The sequence below is a fragment of the Erpetoichthys calabaricus genome, chromosome 1 (genome assembly GCF_900747795.2).
Source record: "Erpetoichthys calabaricus chromosome 1, fErpCal1.3, whole genome shotgun sequence".
In the NCBI taxonomy this organism is placed as follows: domain Eukaryota; kingdom Metazoa; phylum Chordata; class Cladistia; order Polypteriformes; family Polypteridae; genus Erpetoichthys; species Erpetoichthys calabaricus.
The window spans coordinates 129,105,401-129,119,175 of record NC_041394.2 but is presented as its reverse complement, the minus strand read 5'-3'; the positions used below and the strand labels follow the sequence as shown (position 1 = coordinate 129,119,175).

The 13,775-nt window shown below is 39.0% G+C and overlaps 1 protein-coding gene across 1 annotated transcript in view; it reads right to left on the bottom strand.

Moving 5' to 3' along the window:
• LOC114650147 (phosphatidylethanolamine-binding protein 4) overlaps nt 1-13,775 on the bottom strand; it is a 701,255-nt gene that overhangs the window by 124,419 nt on the left and 563,061 nt on the right. The gene's annotated exons all lie outside the window — the stretch shown is intronic.

Genomic DNA, 13,775 nt, shown 5'->3' with positions numbered 1-13,775 from the left:
TGACTCATTGATGTTTGTGAAATACCTGATTGGTGAGCAAGTTCACGTTGAAAAGCTCCTATGGCTAAAAACCCGAGAGTGGACAGAACTTGCAAAGCAGCAGGTAAAGCACAATTCCTCAAAGTCTGCTTTTGTAAAGCCATCCCCAGTTCAGCATACAGCTCTCAGAGGATAGCTCTTGGAAATCAAAATTGACTTGGACGCCACTCATCACCATCATCGTTTATTTATGCACTCTCTTCTAATTCTTTCATTTGTGATGTCTTCTAACAACGCTAAAGTGGCTAGGGTAATTTGAATAGTTTGGCCATTCTGTGCACCATTATATTGTTACAGAATGATCAATCAAGTGATTTAAATTTGTAAAAATATGCAAATAATTTCAGTGTATTTGATACATTTTTGTATGTTCGCACCTTTATACATGATGCCTTAGGACTTGAGTTTGTGGCCTTAATGGGGATCATGGTCAAGGTGTGCAAGTGTTGGTTCTGTCAGAGTCTAGGACATTGTTACTGTGACCCAAAAACAACAGATCAGATCATGATTGTTCTTTAAGCCAGTGGGTGATGTTGCTAAAACCAACATGCCACCTGAAGTCACATGAAATGAACATACTTCTCATTTCAGATTAACAATGAAAAGCTCATGAAATCATTCAGAATAAAACAGATTCCCCCATGCCATGATTGGGTAAATAGAGGTTGAAGCACCCAAAAGATCACAGATTTTCTCCTATGAAGACGAATGCTCAAAGTGGAGAAGTGACATGAACCCTCGTATTATTTTCTGCACTAGTACAGAAACTCCATCCATTTTGGTTCAGAGGTGGCTGCTGTCAGCAAATCAGTTTTATACTCACTTGGCTTTAATTTTCTACTGTGTACAGGTAAAATATGTGGGCAATGTTGTGTTGGAGGCTCAGTCAATTGTGAGGGTTGTTATAGACCCTGTCCACATGTACTACATGTACATTGCTGTTTTCTTTGAATGAGCTGCTTCACCTGCATATCGAAGGAAAGACAACTGTAATGAGATCACCAGTCAGTGTTGTGAAAAGAGTTGCCTGCACACTCTACTACTTAGCAGATGAGGGGAGATTACAGAAGATGCCAAACACCTTTGGGTTGACAACAGAGGTGGTTTCTAAAATAGTAAGGCAAGTGTGTGAAGCAATTCCAGTCCACTAGGGCCCTGTATATATACAGTACAATTACATGTCACAGAGTCCAAATTAGAGGAACTTGTAGTAGGGGATCACCAGGACACATGTAGAAATAATGCAGCCATCCACAAATTCCACGGATAGCGCTTTGAGTAGTGAGAAAAGCGCTATATAAATGTAAAGAATTATTATTATTGTTATTATTTGAACAGAAAGGGGACATTTTCTCTTAACATACAAGCCACCTGTGATTACAAGTGTTTATTCATTGACGTCACAGTGAATTAGAAATAGTCATTAAATATCTGGAACATTAAAGTAAACGATGGCAACATTTGCAAGGATATTCACTGTACAAATTTTATTTTCATAATTATCCATAATATCTGCTTCCATTTTCTGAAACCACTTACTCCAGTTTTTAAGAACATGGAAGGGACAGCCTTGTTAACCCAAATACGTATTCTTCTAGGAAAAGAATTTGATAAGCCTTGAGTCTATCCAAAATAGGTGGACAGATGAAATCTTAACATTGTAGCACCCATAGGAATACAAAATGGGCATCCAACCATTTATGTTTATAGTTCAAGTTCAAGTACTTTATTGTCATTGTGTAACACAACAAAATTACTTTTTGTGACAGCCCCAAGGTGCATTTAAAGAAAAGTCAAATAATTCCAAATATGTCGTATACAGTGTTAAGTGATCAAGTAACCAGAGCAAATTATTATATGCATGCCTCTGTCTGATTCACAGAAGCTGATACATGCTCCTCAACTATGAACTGTGATTTTCATTTTAAGCACAAGACACGTCCAAACTCAAACTAGCTTACTCAGTTTAGGATTGTGGGGAGCTAATGACCTGATGACCCCGAATCTCTTGATTCGCTAACACAATGTCTAACCTGTATCTCAGAATGGATGAATAGTAACTTTCTCAAATTAAATAAAGAGAAAACCGAAATCTTAGTGATTGGCAATAATGGATACAATGAGGCTATTAGAAATAAACTGGATGCATTAGGATTAAAAGTCAAATCTGAGGTAAAAAGCTTAGGGGTAACCGTTGATTGTAATCTGAATTTTAAATCGCATATTAATCAGATCACTAGGACAGCATTTTTTCACTTAAGAAACATAGCAAAAGTTAGACCTCTTATATCATCGAAAGATGCAGAGAAATTAGTTCATGCGTTTGTTTTCAGTCGGCTAGATTACTGTAACGCACTCCTCTCAGGACTACCCAAAAAAGACATCAATCGTTTGCAATTAGTGCAGAATGCAGCTGCTAGAATCCTTACCAGGAAAAGAAAATCCGAACACATTTCTCCAGTTTTGATGTCACTACACTGGTTACCTGTGTCATTCAGAATTGACTTTAAAATTCTGCTTATGGTTTATAAAGCTTTAAATAATCTCGACCCGTCTTATATATCGGAATGTCTGATACCTTATATTCCAAATCGTAACCTCAGATCCTCAACTGAGTGTCTCCTTAGAATTCCAAGAGCAAAACTTAAAAGAAGGGGTGAGGCGGCCTTCTGCTGTTATGCACCTAAAATCTGGAATAGCCTGCCAGTAGGAATTTGCCAGGCTAATACAGTGGAGCACTTTAAAAAACTACTGAAAACACATTATTTTAACATGGCCTTCTCATAACTTCACTGTAATTTAATCCTGATACTCTGTATATCCAATTCATTATAATAACTATTCATTCAAAATCTGTACTAACCCCTACTCTCTCTTCTGTTTCCTTTTCCGGTGTCCTGTTGGTGGTGGCTTGTGCCACCACCATCTACTCAAAGTACCATGATGATCCAACAATGATGGATGGATTAAAAGCCAGAAGTCTGTATGACCATCAGCATCAAGTGACTCCGTGAGAACCCTAACTACAAAGAGGACTATTTCATTTATGTTAGGTAGAATGCCCACAGGGGACTGGGCGGTCTCGTGGCCTGGAACCCCTACAGATTTTATTTTTTTCTCCAGCCTTCTGGAGTTTTTTTTTTGTTTTTTCTGTCCACCCTGGCCATCGGACCTTACTCCTTTCTATGTTAACTAATGTTGTCTTATTTTAATTTTGTATTTTGTCTTTTATTTTTATTTTCTTCATTATGTAAAGCACTTTGAGCTACTTTTTGTATGAAAATGTGCTATATAAATAAATGTTGTTGTTGTTGTTGTAATGACTGTCCAAGAAGCTCTGGGTACAAGAAGTAAACTGAACAGAATCTTTGTTTTTTAGGTAAAAGTAATTGTGAATGGCGCAATGGTTTGAAATTATTAAAGAAAGAGAAAGCTTTCATTAGGGCTTCCATATGTACAGTATTTTAACTTACAGTACAAACTGTGAGAAAAACACTTTCCAATATAGGATGTCTGGAAGTAAGCTAGGAAAAAAACAGGAACCAACCCTGAATGAGACATTAGTTCCTCACACACAAAACTATACGTATGGATCCCATCCTTACTAGGCTTTTTTAATGTCTATGATGTCTTCATAAAATGTATGCAATGAACCCAAAATGATTCTGTTTTGGCATTATTAGTTTTGATATTGACAAGTTATTTAATGAAATCTGTTTTCTAGGAAAGATTAAAACCAAAACATCAAAAACTCAAATAATGTCAGTATTACCAACAGCAGCTAGTAGTGTTTCAGCATACAATATTAGTAATTTTGTTAATTATTGTCATAACAAGGCCACACAGTCTTTTACAAGGCAGAGTCAACAAACACTCACTTGCCCCTAGGTAATATATATTCATTCATTTCAGTTGCATGTATTATGGCAAAAAAATTGGGTTGTCCAAAGAAAAACATAAAGATTCATTGAAACACTCAAATTCCATAAATTGTCTGAATCCATTTTCCTGCACTGAGGAACCCAATATACAACCTTGCTGCCCATAAAACTCTAAAATATTGAGGCAAAATGCCAGAGCACTTGACTTCATTTTTACCCCTCTTACTCTGGTGAGGACTGAAATGGAAAAATATTACACAGAAGCAACCAGGCCACCCCATCTGCAGAAGCCTCATTCAACTCCTCCCTGGGAATTTGCAGATGCTTCCAGTCTAAATGAGAGACGTAATAACTTAAGTGTTTAGTGAGGATTCTCCTAATGATCTGTGCATTCTAATTAAATGTCCAACGCACCTTAAATGGCTGCTATTAATCAAGAAAAGCAACACTTCTACTCCTGGGTCCTCCCATATTGCTGACTTTCTTACCCTAGCGCTAAGACTCAACAGCACTGCATAGAAAACTGTTGATCTCATTGTTTCAGTCACTGGCAAGACCTTGTGATCAAAGGTAATGAAGACTGACCTTTAAATGAAGAAATTTGTGCAATGACTTAGTTCCACTTTTACTCACACGATCAAGTATTTTCACAAATTTGCTGCTGCACTAATTTTAGTTGCTTAGTCTCTACCCTAACTTGTGAACATCACCCCAGGGTACTTGAACTCCTTCACATGGGATAGTTGCTCACGGTCACGGGAGAGGACCATGACTCAGATTTGGATGTGGTAATTCTCATTTCAGCCACATCACCCTTGGCTACTCATTGTGTGCCGGAGATTAAAGTTGGGTGAAGATAAAAAGCGAGAGCTGAATCCCACATGTTCTGAAACTGGATACTCTCCGGGCCTTGGCTGGACAGACCTGAACATGAGACTAAATGAGATGCACGCTTGGTTGAGTCAGACATAATGGTAAGTATGCAAACACAATTCTTGCTCAGGGAAGAAAAAGGCCAATTGGCAGGCGGCAATGTCTCTGGTACCTCTCTTGAAGGAAAACCTGCAACACTGGATAGGCATGGTCCGATTACCCTCAAATATCTGTGTAAGAGCCAAAAAATGGTGAACTGTCTCATGACCAGTACAGATTCTGCATTCGCATGGGCACAGAAGGGAAGTACAAAAGGAACAAAATCTAAATTATAAAGTGTTGTAATAACATGTCTTGTTTCATTTTAATTAAATTTTACTGAATCAAAAAAATCCATTTTGTATCCCCTGCATCAGAATTGATTTTCTTCATGTTAGTCAGTCTGAAACATCCATACAGCAAAGCAGCATGTAATTTACAATTAAGCTGCTTCCATATTTTTAAGTAATGACCCAAACCGTCTCCTTTTAACAACAAATGTCTGAAAGATAAAAGACCACAGGACTGGTGTTGACAGTTTCCTGGTCAGAGGCTCTTAACTGCAATGGCACTTAATTCAGCTAAACAAGGAACTCAACAGCTTGTATCAAATGTTGTTTCCTCAGGGTCAGATCGCTGGAAAATCAGCTTGGAGTTTTAAACTATTCAGTGTCTCTCTGGCTAGCTGCATTAGCCTACAAAGAAACTGACTGGGAACAGAAAAGCCATCTGAACAATTACTCCTACTAAGGATTATACAGTATATCTGCTGATTCTGTCAAATGTAGGCAAATGGACATGCCGAAGTAGCCGCCAAGAACTTCATATTGCAACGGCCCTCCAAACTGATACTTCTTCAGCCTACACACAGCTTGCTAACTCCTTTGAAATCACTAGAATCAGTGTAATGTTCATATACATTTATCATTTGACAAGCTTGCAACCAAAGGGGGCTCGGCACTCTCATTGCATTTCAGATTTCAAAAGCATGGCTGACTGTGTGTCACAAGTATGCAGTTTATCACAACAGTGAGAGAGAAACTAAAGTGTTTGCGTGATTCTTATCAGTAAAGGGCTTTGGTTTCTTCCATTTATTCTGACAGGTTTATTTCAGTGTAAAACCCAGAAAGCGGACATGTGGCGTGACCTGCCCTCCTCAGACCTTGTGATTAACCTTGCTGAACTATCTTTACAATATACTGTCTCTTTCCTCCAGCTCCACTGTCAGGATTCCTCCCAAGCAGGCATATAATTAGAGCACAAAGAAGCATGCATTAAAGCAGCTTAGTATTCAGCCTCTTTCTCGGGAAACAAAACACGTGCCATGCCCCTCAGAAGATCGAGGTAAGGCTTTGACAAATGTGTCGACACTGACACCTGCTGTAAAATCCCACTGGCAGGGGGCGAGGGTTAATTGGCTGTCTGTCATGGATATCCAGCATAATGGGAGGGACATTCTCCGAGCCACGAAGCTGGCAGGACTTAGTTAAATGACACGGTTTGCTTCTGTCTCTTTTCCTGAAATGAGTCACTCTCACTTTTACAGAGTAAAAAGCTCACGGCTGTATGTAGTACGGTTTCAAGACTGCTTTCTACTGAGGTACATACACAGATAGCATAATTAGGAGAGTCAATAAATGAAGGGAAAGAGACTAAAGGGTTTTTTGACTGTTCTTTCCATTGAGAGAAAAGAACCTCATAACAATCAGCTTGGGGAGAGCCCACTGCTACAACAATCGTACCTGTCCACAAAGGCTGCTTTATTAGAGATATGGTCCACTTAAGTGAATGCAGATCTCCTTATGGGAGACAGGCGCAAGAGAAAAGTGTGTTTTTGATGGACACAGGCAGTTAGGCTGCTCATGCCAGGTGGATCTCACTTAGTATCTGTCATGAGTCACCAGACAACTCTGTGGCATCTTGTTGGCATTAAGAGTAAAAAAGAAAAAATGACCTGTTAAAGGTATAATGATCTTGAATTTCTAGTATCTCGATGTTGACTTCATGACACAACATGTTTTTATATACCTTTACCCATTATTCATGTAATGGACAAAGAAACCATAGTGTTCCCAAAAAAGAAATGTGTGCTATTATTATTTGGGCTATTCTAGCTCAAACTTGCAAGCATTGGATAGCAGAAAACTGGCCCATTTATGAAATGTTAAAATGAAAAATAAAAGAAGAATAATGATTGGTGAAAAGAATAATCAATTACACCTGAGCAGAGTTTGTGGCTCACGCGTCGCCTGAAGTATAATCCTGGCCTTCACTGTGCACATGAAACTTGGGTCACCTTAACTCTTTCAGGGTTGATGTCGACTTTTGTCAAATTCAGGGATAGGGCACGGTAATCAGCTGTAAACTGTGACAAAACTCACTCTTACATTTAAGTTTGACTCTCTTTGCTAGAAGGAAAGTTAAGTAGCTTTGTTGATTTGAACCAAGCAAAGAGCAAACAACCTCTAAAATGGCATCAACATCTGGCAAGAGACCAAATATGCCATGGATGTTTTATATATTATCGCTGAATCAGACTCTGACTTGTCGGACTTGGAATTTGATGCAAATGATCAAGAGATGGACATCGAAAATGAAAAGTGAGGTACCAGAATCAGCTCATCAGTCCTCAGATGATCGTGGTGTTGAACTCGTTTGTGTAGCTGATATGCCTATGGCAGCGCTCACCTGGGAGGACTACCACTTATGATGACAAGAGGTACAAACCATCAAACCAATTAACTGCCACCACTGCCCACCTGTGCGAAGGCAGGCAGCCCACCGTGCATTCCTGCTGGCGATCGAGGTGCCCCCACTCAGCCACTTCCTCCAGAGAGGCAGAACTTGCGTCAACAGCAGCCACAACACGTAGCACCAGATGTTTCATGTTGATTTATGGGTGAAACCATTGCTTTGTGTGCTTTTCAGAAAACAGTTTTTTGGAAAAAAAATTCAGCCCTCCAAGAGTTAAAGCCACTAAGCATGTGAAAGGGAATTGAAATACTCAGACTAAACCAGCGTTTCTCAACCTTTAAGTATTTGCGACCCGAGTTTTCACAACAGTTTTAATCGCGCCCCCCCCTAACATTTTTTTGAAACCCTAATAAAATTTATTCATATATTTTTTGCTGCCGATACACCGCTACAAGTTTAAAATTTTCCTACGAATAGCGAAATTATGCCACATATGGCAACATTCGGTAGGGGGGCGCACCCCACAGTTTGAGTACCGCTGGACTAAACTAACAAAAATACAAGGGTAGCACATAGACTCCACACCGAGGGGAACAAATTTAGTGTGAGTGTGTGTACCTAGCTGTTGGTCACTTCCAATCAAGAGCAAGATGAAAACACTGGACTCATCCTCCTACTTAAAGTGAATAACAGCCACCTTAGTCAGCCAAGCCAAATAAAGGTCTTTTCATTGAATGAACCATTCAGGCTATATGGCTTCAACTTGCGCTTGAGCACTGTTACATGGATAATGCATTTCCTATTTAAATATTATATACACACACACAGACACTTGTCCTTTTATTTGGGTGAATTGTGTGCACCACTTATTAGTGCTGCCTACAGATGAGCATTTCAGTGTTCACCAAAGAAATTAAAGTCATTTGGTTCAATTCAGTGAAAACAAGTGAATCGCTCATTCCCTGATTTGTTAATTTATGTCATCCCAATCCTACTAACAATCCTACATGAAAAAAAAGAAAGCAGAATTTCTGCTCTACAAAACCTGCATGTGAAAAATATTTCAAGTGTGCCATAATGAGATGAAAATAACATGCTTCCTCTTCCGTGACCTCTATGCACACATTGGGAAGAGAAGTTCAAGAAATCAGCCCACTTACGTTTCTTGAGAGCTGTGGAAGTTACTTAAATGACACACTTTCTGACACGTTCAGCATGTGCTTCACCATTACTGCCACTTCTTGCATTTTGCATGCACCATTATTTAATGCCAACCCACTCGTATTATGCATATACCACCTGGTGATGCTGCTCTTCCCTGTACTGTGTGTGCAACCTTCTTGTGTTTTCTGCTGCTTGAGTTATGGGGCCAACACAGTGTGGTTTAAGAGAAATTATATTAAGAAAAAAACAATCTGGCAATAAAATAATTAGTAGTAGGATTAGTAATTACAGTTTTGAATAAGAACTTGTAGATAAATTCAGGTACATTTCCCTATCTATATTCTGTTCAAAGTATTTAATACATTGAAGACCCTACATCCAGCAAGATAAATGCATATACTCATATTATTATAACCCGGCTATTTAGAGCACTGAATTATTTTGGCATCAAGTCAAGACTAATGTTTTTATTACAGCATTTGCATATTATAGAAGTTGAGCTTTCTTAGCATATGCTAAAACTGTAAATTGATTTTATTTGCACTGTTATACCCAAGACTGCAATGCATCTATAACGCTTTTGTAGGTAGAAAAAATAATCTGCTCAGCCGTAACAATCTCAGGCTGCAGTAAGGCCATTTTCTTTATGTTACAAGCCATCCATGGGCATCCCTCCAAACGTTATGAACCCTGATAATTCGTTTCAGGGTCACAAGGAGCCAGATCTTATCATAACCTCCATTGATCAACTTTGAATAGCGTGCTAGACAACTGAAGGCCTCAGTTATGATTCTGAGTGCATGTTTCAGCTTCTTTTTATATAGTTATTTTAAAATTTTTTCAGGCGCTGCATCAAAATTTACATTTGTTTATTATTAATATAACAATGTATTTGTACCATTTCTGTCACCAAATTGTTTTTCTCAGGGTGCTGCCATGTTGAGTTGCTCTCATCATAACACGTTGTCAGTTGCTGCAGCACTCACCTTCAGAAGTAATACAGTTAATCGACACAACGCTACAAAATATGGCACATTAGACATACCATCCGAGTTTATGGATAACCTGACAAAAATGGTCTTTCATGTGTGTGTTAAGTCTTTACATTTTCTGACGTTCTGTTTCTGTACACCTTGCTATGATTCTTTGGTTAGCAATGTCGTTGTGACTAAAGACAGGACAGGCTTTGGTTAATTTTTAAATGTCTCCTCGCCTTGTCATTCCCTCTGCTCAGTGAGCCTTTCCTTGCATGAGGCTTTTAGCAGTCACACTCACTGAAACAGACAACATTTACACTTACTGGTTCAATTTAATTTTACCAGTTAATCTAACCTGCACATGTTTGGGATGCAGGTGGAAACCTAGAGTACAAGGAGGAAAACCATAATGCCTCACTGTAAACATATCGAAGCAATCAAGAGTGCAACATTCTAAAACCCGTTTCCTGACTCTGTGAGGCCAGCAATAGTGCCACCATGCCACTGCAGTGAAATAATTTCTTTGTATTTTGCCATTTATCAAGATTCAGATTTTCAAAGTTAACTATCTCTTTAATATGGGGTGATGAATTCAGTCATAAATATAAATACATTCAGTGACCACTTTATCAGGTACACCTGTCTAGTACCAGGTAGCCTGAATTCTTTGCGGCACAGGTTCAACAAGGTGGTAAAAGAAGTCCTTGGAGAATTTGGTCCATGCTGACCAGATGGCACCACATACTTCCTGCGGATTATTTGTCCATGCTGCAGACCTCCCAATTGCCATTACCTCAATGGTGCTCTGTTAGACCGAGACCTATCGACCAGCTTGATTTGTGACATGGTGCATTACATTGCTAAAAGTATTCATTTAAAAAAGGGTTGACTGTGGTCAGAAGGGGATACATATGGTCAGCAACAATGATTGGCATAAAAATTTGTGATCAAGAGGCCTAATGTGTGCTAAAAAAATCTTTTCACTACCTCAATCAGCGTTTACCACTGATACAGAGGCAGGATTGATCCATAGATACAGCACTTCTTCTTCTTGCGGCTGCTCCTGTTAGGCGTGGCCACAGCGGATCATCTTTTTCCATATCTTCCTGTCCTCTGCATCTTGCTATGTCACACCCATCAAATTTTTAATTAACTAGGGGGCTCTACCCACCCCCGGGTTTGGTTTACCAGATATACAATGGGAATTGTTACATATGCATTATTTTCACTTTTACTTTAAAACTTTTGTAAAAACAATACTTGTCCTTTATTTCTGGCCCCAGACGTGGTTAAATCTCTTTCTCGCAGGATGTATAACGTTGCTTGCGTTGTGAAGGGCTGGGGGTGGCTGTGGCTGAACGCACGCTAAGGAGATGCAGTCGGATCATCTGCTGGCTTCCTGCGTGTTCTGCTGGTCGCTTGTCGTTGTTTTAAGAGCTGGGAGCACATGATGTCTGACTACCAAAAGCATTCTAACAACTGCTTGGTTATTTGTTGGCACCAAGTCTCATGTTTAACGTCCCCACGAGACGCTCCGTGGCCAATCTCTTTCATCTTGCGGGTCTTTTAAGTGTCTTCCGAGAAGATCACGTCTCGTCTCACTGGTCTCCCTTCCACCAAGATTTTTTTTTATAATAGAAAGATAAGGATGTGGAGGTAGGTAGGCAGAATAACCAGACTGTTCACTGTCAGGCTGCAGTCTACAGAGCAGACCTCTGACATGTTTCTTGGGTGCTTAGAGTACACGGTAATGTCTTCTATAAGTTGTTCATTTTGATGCAACAACTCTGTGTCTTCTTGAGGAAAAATGTTCTAAATAATCTGTGCTTTTGTGCTGCAACTTTATTTAATGTCAGTAGGCATGCTATAAGTTTGAAGCCTTAAGAAGGATGTTGTCGAAATGTATATTTGATCAGTGATATATTATTATGCTAATTATAGTAGTTACGTTGATTTCACATTTAATGGTTTAACAGCTTGGAATTTTGATGGATTAGAATTTTTATTTGTGATTCACACATTAGTTTTCACAGAGTTTCTCCCATAAAGAAATAAAATAGTAAATAATAAAATGTAACACATTAAAAATTGAGATATAATTTTTAACCATTTGTCTCACTCGATGAGAACTTTGCTATACATCCCAATGCAGCTCTAGCAGCTAGTAATCTCTTTCCATAACTCTCTATTAATTTTGCATATCTTGACGGTAGTTGTATGAATTTATTTTAGAAAAAGTAATGATTATAATTTTTACTTTGTTCCACAGATTTGAGATGGAATTTAAACATAAGATGCTCCACTCAAGCACAAGTATCTTCTTCATTTTAAGCCACTGCAGTATTAACTGTGGCATTGCCTTTTTGATGATTCACTAGTTAAAACACACAATTCTTTTCCAGTTTGCATTTTTTGAGAGACAAGTGCTAGATTTAAACAAGTGGTCCTTTGTATTGAGCCCCCCTTATTGTTCCATCAATACATGATACTACCAATGGCATACCTTATGTTGCACATGGTTTGATGTGGCGGATATTCAGTGTTTGTCAGCCAAACAGTTCATCTTTAGTCTCATCAGGCCACATGGCCTCTAAACACATATCTGCATAACCCTACGTGACTTTTGCAACATTCTTTTTCTTCAGTCTCCCTTACTGCTCACTCTTTCTGTTAGAATGACTTGGGCATTATCTATAATTTGAGCCACAGTGTAACTCATTAACTAGGTTGCTAAAGAAATGTCCCTGTTGTCTGTTAACTTAGCTTAGAAGGATAGACAGATCTGGGTAGTATGGCGACAATTGTTTTTTATTCAGTTCTGTTTAAAGGACAGCACTGAAGTAATGCTCAATGATTTTGAAATGGTTCTCCCCTTTATGGACTTCAGAATTCTAATATGCCTTTATTTTGAATAGGTATTTTGAAAGTTGGGTGGCACGGTGGCGCAGTGGGTAGCGCTGCTGCCTTGCAGTTGGGAGACCTGGGGACCCGGGTTCACTTCCCGGGTCCTCCCTGCGTGGAGTTTGCATGTTCTCCCCGTGTCTGCGTGGGTTTCCTCCAGGCACTCCGATTTCCTCCCACAGTCCAAAGACATGCTGGTTAGGTGGATTGGCGATTCTAAATTGTCCCTAGTGTATGCTTGGTGTGTGGGTGTGTTTGTGTGTGTCCTGCGGTGGGTTGGCACCATGCCCCGGATTGGTTTCTGCCTTGTGCCCTGTGTTGGCTGGGATTGGCTCCAGCAGACCCCCGTGACCCTGTGTTCGGATTCAGCGGGTTGGAAAATGGATGGATGGATGGATTTTGAAAGTTACTACCACACTGTGCAAGGTTACAGAGGGAAGGTATTTATTTGTATTAATACATTTAAAGCAGTAATTCTGCAACATCATGGTGTTGATGATGTAGTCCATCTGGAATAGTATTAGTCCTTTACATAATTAATTTGATTACATTTAGGCTTGCAGTAACGAAGGGGATAAATATGTTTTCAGTCTGTTGATTTCTGTTCTTCACTTTTTGAAAAATGTTGGCAGTTTTGATATTTTATATTTAATTTGACATTCCACACAAATCATTTGGCAACATTAAAGAAAAAACATTAGTTTAAATTAAGATAACAAAATGTGAAAAATGTTGGGTGCTGAATATTAAGTCACTCCCCAGATTAGCTTATATGCGAGCAAAAACTTTTACTATTTTTTTATTCTATTTTGCATATAACAAAAAAAAAGTTTCAGATTTGTTTATTCCAAATCAAAGCTCATCCCAACAGTATATGCACATCCTAAATATTCTTACATTTAGGAGAATATCTATACATGGTTGTTAAGGGCTCTGAATGAGACACGGTAAAGGGCAGTGAAGAACTGATGGTCTGTGCCAAAAAAGGTCACAATTAATAAAGATAAATTTACACTGCCACATCTGCTCAAAGTGGTTAGCACTTTGACATCCCAGTTTCATGTACATGAGTTCTAGGCAAACACTGGTCTCACTCTTTGTGGAATGTGTGCATTTTCTGTGTGCCTGTGTACGAGTCCTCTCATTCTCCTACACCCCAAAGATGTGCAATCTGTGTCTAAATTAACTTTATATGAATGAATGCCAC